Consider the following 9,389-nt stretch of genomic DNA (forward strand, 5'->3'; position numbering starts at 1 on the left):
CTTGCCTTCTGGAAACTCTACCTTCTTGTGGACTCAGGATATACCACCCCAAAGTGGCCCATAGATGCTAAACGACTCCTTCGGTCCAAAGCTGTGAGGCTCGGATGGAAATACTGAGACACTGTCAGGCCTGAAAAACAATTTTCCATGTGTAGAAAATAGGTGAGAAAGACACAGCCCACATCACACTTGGAAGTCAACATTGTACCTAAACAGGGATTGCTGGACCTTTTTTCCTAAAGTTTTCATCCTTATTATGTGATGCCAATACATTATTGTTTTTACCAAGTGCGATAATGGTTTGTTGTTATATAAGGAAAGGTTTGTGTTTTTTATAGATATATACCAAAAAAACTTGGAGTGAAGTAAAGTCATGTCTGGAATATACTTTAAAATACTTCAGCGAAAGAGAGAGAGAGAACTTGAGAACCAGAGAGAGTGAGTGCAAATGTGGTCAAATCTTGATAATTGTTGAATCTTGGTGATGAATGTAGTGGTTCATTTTTAAATTTAATTTGTTTTTTAATTTAAAATTTATAAATCTTATTTCAACTACTATATATTTCTGTATAGCTATATCTACATGTTTACATCTATATATCTATGTCTATATTTATATCTATATCTACACATATTTACAATCCTTGGAGAGATTAATCTCTTCCTTAGAAGTAAAATAATCTGGAGTGCACATGGCCAAAATACCCCAGTGAAATGCTTGTGAAAATCTGAACATGCTGAAAACTCAGGTATTTTTGAAGGTGAATTTCATCTCAGGCAATTAATGTGTGGTGAAGAAATCAATGTATTAAAATGACACTTCCATAAAGCAGTTCTGTACAATACCAGGCTTGTGACAAGCTCTAAGCAAGAAATGATTCCGCTGTCATGTACACTTAGGAAACAGCCGCACATGGGCTTCTGCTCAACAAGTCACCATGTACATTAGCACCTTAAAGGCTCTACTAACTCCTAGAGAGACAAAAGGAAAAACACCCTGTTTATTTAAGAGAGAGAGAGAGAGGAAGGAGAGGTCCAGGCATGGGCAGAGAATCCATTTATCCCCCAGGACCTTCTACATAAACCAGGCATTGTGCTAAGTGACTTTCCTGATGTCTACAATAGATACTCACATTATACATGCTCACAGCACCCTGTACTTCTCTGACTCTAACATGTGTAATGTTTTACTGTGACTTGGTCAGTAATTCATCTTTCCTGTCATATTGTGAACTGCCCATGGTTAAAGTCTATATCTTGTGTCCATCACTGATAACTACTACTGATATCCTTTTCACTTAACATAATTCTTACCAAATTATGAATGCTCATAAATATTTGCTAGATAAATAGATGTGTTATCTCATTTAATCCTCAGGACAGCCACAGGAGCTATCACTCTTGCAGTTTTATAGATGAGGGCCAGAGATATATGGAACTAAAGTCATTTTCTTTAACTTGTTACAAGTAGGAAGTGGTACATCTGGCATTCCTTCACTAATGAAGATTGTAAAGCAAAATTGCAACAGTTCTAAATAATTGAGTAAAAAAGGGGGAAATAAGAACTTTACAGTGGTGAAACTTATAGACACTATGTTAACTAAAGTTAACATTGCCTATAACAATATCTGATTACATGAAATTCTCTGATGTGATATGATGAGAGGTTTATATCACTTCTGTAACATTCTTCCCCAAATCCACACTTCACACTCATCATTAGAAAACATTAGACAAACCTAAATTGATGGATGTTCTACTCTCAATACCTGACAAATACTTTTCAAAAGTGTCAAGGTCATAAAAGCAAGAATAAGAAAATGTCACAGATTTGAATAGACTAAGAAGAAATGACAACTAAATGCAATATGGTATCCAGGATTTGGTTATAGAACGGAAAAGGAACATTAGTGAGAATTAGGGGAAATCTGAGAAAGTTTGAAGTTAACTATGTTGTATCGGCGTTTATTTCTTAGTTTTAATAATTGTGGTTTATGTACAATTTTAATATGAGGGAAGGGTATTGTTTTAGTTGCTTATTGCTGATATAACAAATTACCACAAACTTAAACAATATAAACTGATTATCTGACAGTTGGGAGACCGGAAGTCTGAGCTAAAATCAAGATTTAGACAGGGCTACATTCCTTCTGAAAGCTCTAGGGGAGATCTGTTTCTTTGCCCTTTTTTTAAAAATGTGGTCAAATATACCTAACATAAAATTTACCATTTTAAACATTTTTAGAAGTACAGTTCAATGACATTAGTATATTCTCATTGTCGTGAAACCATCGCTACCATCCTTTCCAGAATTTTTTAATCTTCCTAAACTTAAACTCTGTCCCAATTACACAGTATATTTACTTGCCTTTTCCGGCTTCTGGAGACTTTTCACATTCCTTGTTTCATGTCCCACTTCTATCTTCAAAGCCAGCAGGGTAACATCTTCAAATCTCTCTTTTGCTCTCCAACCTCCCTTTTTTCCTAATGAGGACCTTTGTACTTACATTGGGCCCACTGGAATACTTCAACAATAATCTCCCCATCTCAGTATCTTTTATTAGTGACAGCTTCAAAGTCTCCTTTTCTATATAAGGTAACAGATTTACAGGTTCAAGGGATTAGGACATGGACATATTGGGAGAGAAGCATTATTCTTCTTCCATAGTTATATAGGAATCCTCAGTATTATCTTTGACTTTTTCTATAAGTCTAAAATTATTTCCAAATAATTTCTTAAAATACAACAGTAATTGTATGATAACCTATGATATATGTAGATTGCACAAAATCACAGATTTGTCAATTCTCAAGGTTGAATAGGAACTTAAAGATATTCCTGTTATTGATAAAATTTTGGAGAAATTAAAAGTCATAATCTGTGGAGTAATAAATAGGGTTATCTAAAAATTATCTCTAGATGTCTTTCTAGATAATGTATGACATTTAGCTAGCTGGGACCGACTCAGTGGTAGGTAGACCAGGGTGCTATCAAAGTCATTGATTTAAAACCTGGATCTTACATAGCTGGAAAGAGAATTCTCTCCCACTCTCCCCCAACAAAAATAAAGACTCTGGAAGCAGAGGCCTCTAATCTCAGGACATAACCAAGGAAGTACTCTCTGAAAGTGTTTGATGTGCAGGGGATTACCTCCGAAAATGAGTGTGATGAGTTTGGAAAGAGGAGTTGGGCAGAGTTAATCCAACTCCAGAGCTTTCCAATAGACACTGAGAAAAGGGGACAAAGAAAGAAAAAAACAGCAGAACAGCTACATGGAAGAAAAGTTCACTTCTCAAGCAAAGACTCTCTTACTATTCTGTTAGTTGAGGGGCTTTTCCTACCTGTCAGCCTGTTCTCTTCCCACAAACCTAACAAAGTAGCAGCCTATGCAAATGTCTCTCACTTGTACCAAAGTGAAAACTGACCTTTCCATGCAAAGAAGATGACTATTGGAATTACAGACCCATCTCTACTCATAAATAAACAATTTACGTGTATGGTAATACAATTTACGGAGGTAAAGAAGATAAGGAGAATATTAATTTGGAGGAAGTGATGGAAACTTGAGGAAGTAGGTAGAGAAAATCCAGAATTCTACTTTATATGTGTTAATATGGGTATAAGAAAACCTCAAAAATCAACTCTGGAAAAAAAATGAAACTGTTTTAAACTCTCCTCTCAAAATCAAAATTTGTCAGATTGAGTTGAATACAAAATAAAAATATATGCTGTTTTTATAATAAACAAACAAATCCAAATGACACTGAAAAATTAAAAAAGATTATTCAAGGTTGTAGTGGCTGCATACAAATGAAAATAACCCAGAAGTAGCTATTTCAGTACCAAAGTAGAATTCAAGGCAAAATACATTAAGTAGAGAAAAGGTTACTTTATACAGATAGAAAGTATAGCCTATGATGAGGACTCTAACAATCATGAACCTTTGGAAATGAATGAATTATACAGCTTCAAAGTGTAGGGCAAAAACCATTAGGAATGCAGGCGAAAACTGACAGAAACTATTACAGTAGAAGGCTTTTAGTGTCACCAAATGTCAAAGACAGATTAAGTAGGCCAGAAATAAGTAAAGGAAGTAAATAAACAAATAAATAAACATGGAGGCTTTAAACTATGTAATGAATATATGTGGAGAATTTTTATGGCCTGCACTTTGAATAGTAATCGTAACCCAGTTTCTTTTCTTTCCGCCTATTCACTCTCTCCTCCCTCTTCCTTCTACTTTCAGTTCTTAATTCTTTTTTTTAATAAAGTGAAGAAATTGGAGTATACACACACACATATATCTTTATATTTAAATTCTTTGAAAATATGTGTGTGTGTGTGTGTGTGTGTATGTTCAAGTTACTTCAAATCCCTTTAGAATGATAAGGAACAGAAATAAACAGTTAAATAAGTAAGGAAAGAAATGTTCTAAGCCTGTGGAAGAAGTCCTTATAGCTAGACTTTAAGGGCACCTTTACCCTTGCCAGAAGCAGAGCCTAAGCCTTCTGGGTGACAGTTGTAGAACCTCTCTGTGACTCTGTAAATTCTATTCAAAAGGCACGACCTTCTTGGGTCACTGATAGAGCTTTATAGATCAACAGTTTTTAACTTTAGCATGCAGAGGGGCACTTTGTTAATATTTTAAACTTGTTTCACTTTGTTCACTCCTATTTGTAAGATATATATATATATATATATATATATATATATATATATATATATATAATCATATAGGGATTCTAGACAGTTCTCCCAATCTAACATCTTCTCAGATGAGACCTGGGAAGATTTGTTTTTTGGCATTTTGAAATTAGACAACTGTGAAGTTTGAGGAAACAGTCCTTAAGATCATCCTCTCTTCTGATACCAGTTACAAGTTTGAGAGCTTCCCAAACCACCTTTACGTTTGATAATTTTCTAGAGGGACTTAGAGAACTCACTGACAGCTATTGTAATTATGATTTATTAAATGAAAAGCTACAGATTAAAATCAGCTAAGGAATGAAGCACATAGGACAGCGTAGGAGCAGAAACAAATGCAGAGCTCCAGTTGTCTTCTCTCCATGGAACCAGGCCACTGTTACTCTTCTGGTAATTATGTGTGAGAACGTTCACAGAGTACTGCAAACCAGGTAAACATACCCAAGCCTTAGTATTCAGAGTTCTTACTGGGGTTCCATTGTGCAGACATGATTGATTGATTGTGCACATGGTTGATTTCAGTCTCCAGTCCTTGTAGAGATTGATTGATACTGCATGACCCAAACTCCCACCCTATATCACCCTGTTGGTCTTTCTAGCTTGAAGGTCCCTACCCTAAGTTATATTATTAGACTGTCTGACATGCACTGAGGCCTCTAAGTAAACAAAGACACTCTTATCAGGCATGGCATCAGCCTTAGCACCTCCTCCTAGAGCTTTCTTCAACTGAATGTGAACCTCACACTGGTGCTCAGGGACCTCTAAGCCCACTGTGGTACATCTGTTAGTATTTGCAGAGAACACAAATTGCCACTGCCTGTAAGCATGGACAGACACTGAGAGCCACTCGCACTACACCTAAAAAGAATTTTTACTTTATGACTTTGCCACTATGAATTCACTTTTAAAATGCAAAAATGTTAAATATCTACAATTACTTGTAATTTTAAAAATTTTAGGAGAGGTCTCACTGTTCTACCTACCCCATGATAATGTTGCATTTCTAGGTTCATTGTAAAACAAGTTCTTTTCTTCTCTGAGCTTCAACCATGGGCCACACAAATCCTAGGGGGCACTGCTGAATCTGTTAAATAAAAAACTAGCATGGTATGTACGAAGCCCAGTACCCCACTCAGGAATCAGGCCCCAGTAAGTCAATAAAGCTCATCTTGCAAGGCTCCTTAATTTTCAACGCAAGAGGAACCAGGGATAAAACCACAAATTTAATCCATCTTACTCTCCATTGAGAATATCCTTCACTCCCATGACACCCACATTTACTCACTGTGTGGACTTGGGCATGTCATTTAACCTCTTCAGTTCTCAGTCTCTTCATCTATAAAATAGGTGTAATCCCAATCCCACTGAATTACTGTGATGATTAAATTGAAGAATGTATGTAAAAACACTGATCATGTTACCTTTTACATAGTAAATAATAAATATTAGCCTTATTCTTGTTGTTATCGTTGTGCTGGTGGTTAAACTCAGATGAGGTTCCTAGACATTCGTTAATGCATTCTCAGCTACTGAGTATTTGCAACAATTTTGATAAATACAATTGAGTAGAAAAGTGAGAAACCTTAAGTAGTATGTCTAAAAGAATAAGAAAAAATATATAAAATAATAAATATATATACCTATAGTTATAATACAATTAAATATTTGCTAACATATAATTAATATAGATATAAATATAAATATTACTTATTTATCCTTTTTTGGCAGGATCTCCTTAGGGCTCCAAAAATTAAAGTCCTCAAAGTTGCTACTTCAGCTTCTTTTCAATAAGCTTTATATCAATGTGATTATCTTAGTATGGAACTGGGAGTGATTTTTGTGTTTTTTAAACTGGTATCATATGTTAAGCCAAGAATTAATGTAAATGTCTTTTCACCCTTTGTCTGATCTTAAGGACCTTGCTGTACCTCTGGAGGTGACAGATAAGGAGAAATATCTTGCTTCACCACCATTCTCTGCCAGACAAAACAGTTCTGCAAACTGATGACTCACACATACATTTGGTTCTCAGGTGTATTTTAGCCTCAGAATGCTCTTGAAAATATTTCACTTACCAGAATAAAAATCATATTTCATATAATTAGTGAAGCTTGTTGTGGAGGTTATAGTGGCAGTTATTTAATGTAGTATACAAAATGTAGGAAAATAGATTCAGAAAACACTTTTGTTTTACATACATACATGCAAGCACATACATACACACACACACACACACACACACACACACACACACCTCTGTTACATCAAGAGTATTCGGTATACTTATATACTTTGACCTAGTAATTACACTTCTAGCACTGCATACTCAAGAAATATTTGTAAATACAAAATAGTATTTATTTGCAGATATGTTTTTTATACTCTTACTTATTTTTAATAATAAATATTGAAAAAAACTAAATGTTCAACATTAGGGAAATTGTTAAGTAATTTATATACTTCCCATCTGTTGGAGTATTATGTGATCATTAAAGTTGTTTATAAAGAGCTAGTAATAACACATAATATAAAATAAAATGTAGGTAAAATAATAATAATTATGAAAAAGCAACCAGGCAGAGTGAAAAACTGGAAGAAAATTGGCTCGAATGTTATTATTGCTTGTCTTTGGATAATAAGACAATAAGTAACATTTTTTTCTCTTCCTTTTTGGTTTATTTTCTAAATTTTATAAAATAAAGACATTTTAAAACACAGCAATAGCCTTCGTTTAAAAAAAATAAATAAAGAGATGCAGGTGCTGGGCAGCAGGTCAAAGACTGGAAAGAGATAACATTAAGATGCCCAAGGCTAAGGAAGCTGTAATTCAAAATGATCCTAAAAGCAGAGACTGGGGCCCATAAGTCTAAAACACCAAGGAAGAGCCAGGAAAACAAGAGTTTCTGTTTAGATGACTGCTCTCCTATGAGCCAACCTGAAGTACTTTCTGTCACAGATCTGAGAGACAGTTAACAAAGTTTCTAAGTTTAGCATCACTCGCAAAATTGTAAACCAAGATTTCTATATGGAAGAAAGTGTTTTACCATCCGACAGTTCAGAAGACAGGTTTTTGGAGATAATACACAATGCTTTTTGGAACCATTTGAAAGAGCAGATATCAAGTACTCCCCTTAACTTCACTTGTGCTCGTGATCTAAAAGAAATTAAGGAGATCTTGCTATTCCTGCTATTACTATGCCAAAACTATATTAGAAATGAGATTGAAGAAACTCTGGATATGGATCTACTAAAGCAGGAAGCAGAGCATGGGGCCCTAGATGTCCCTCATCTCTCTAACTACATTCTCAATTTGATGACCCTGCTATGTGTCTGAGATGAAGCAGCTGCAGAAACTAGAGAGCATGAGAGATCCTGTGCAATTACTGATGGGTATCTTCCATGTACTGGGTCTGATGAAAATGGACATGGTAAATTATACTATTCAGAGCCATCAACTCTACCTTCAGGAACATTTTGTCCAGGATGAATGAACTAAATTCCAGGAACTCCTTGACAAACAGCCTGATCTCACCACACAATAGCTAACCAAAGCAGCAACAGAAATCACTACATAATCTCCGAGTCCTCCTGAGTCTCCCAGCTCCTCCAGCATGGCCTGTTCATCTCCAAATTGGGAAGCTAACAACTCAGAGCTCCCCGGTCCCACAAAGGTGCTATACCAAGGTTACCTGAACCTCTTTCTCTGGGATCCTGATGATGAAGACTTCCCTGAGACTTTGCTGATGGATAGAATATAGCTGCAGGATATGGAGTCCCGGTTGCTGCAGTTAACCATCCTGTCCTCAGTCATGCTAATTGCCAGAAATTTCTCTAGTAATGTTTTATTTGGGTAATCTGAATTTGTGGATAAACTAAAATGCATAATCAAGGCCCTGATGAAGGAATTTAACTCTGGGCCTGAATATGAGAGAACAAGTGTCTCAGGAAATCCACTAAATCCTCAAAGACATGGACCTCAGTACTCTGAGCTGCTAAAGCACAGCATCTTTTATAGGACAACTCCAGAACATCTGTAAGAAGGATAACTGTGTTTGTATCATCATTGATAAGCAGATTTGTTTGTCTCTCAAATGCTGTTTGGTTTGTGGCATGCAGGAATCTCTGCAAGACTTCCCTGGAGGCCTTATTTTCATCCAGAGGGAGTTGGCAGAACTGTGCTGGAAGTTTGTTAGTCTTATGCATCACAATTAGCAGGTGTTTAGCCCCTACTATGCCGAAATCCTAAAAAATATCATCCTTTCAGCTCAGGCATGAGAAACAGAAGAGGAGTTTATCTGATAATGCTGGATCCCAGCTATGGCAACAGGGACCCAGGAGAGAGGTCTCAGTAAGTTCCTGGAATAACAACACCTGTGACCAGCAGAGCAGCCAGTTCTCTTCCTCACTGCAGCCAGGAAACAGGCATGTAAACATTAACTAGCCCAGTCTCCTTCACTAACAAACTTTTGAGCTGCAAGAAAAATAAATAAATTAGAAAGAAGAAAAGAAAGGAAGGAAGGAAGGAAGGAAGGAAGGAAGGAAGGAAGGAAGGAAGGAAGGAAGGAAGGAAGGAAGGAAAACAAAAGAAAAAAATGAAGAAAATGCAGAAGACATTTATTCTCTCTTCTCTCCTCTTCCTAACCCTTGAAAGGTCCTGATCCAGGGACTTATCCTGAAGAAGGAA

General features: G+C 36.1%; 1 pseudogene; it reads left to right on the forward strand.

Moving 5' to 3' along the window:
• The first annotated feature begins 7,943 nt into the window (after nt 1–7,943).
• On the forward strand, nt 7,944–8,898 carry LOC107502713 (annotated as a pseudogene).
• The last annotated feature ends 491 nt before the right edge of the window (nt 8,899–9,389 follow it).

This window comes from Rousettus aegyptiacus, unplaced genomic scaffold, assembly GCF_014176215.1.
Source record: "Rousettus aegyptiacus isolate mRouAeg1 unplaced genomic scaffold, mRouAeg1.p scaffold_m13_p_6, whole genome shotgun sequence".
Taxonomy (NCBI): domain Eukaryota; kingdom Metazoa; phylum Chordata; class Mammalia; order Chiroptera; family Pteropodidae; genus Rousettus; species Rousettus aegyptiacus.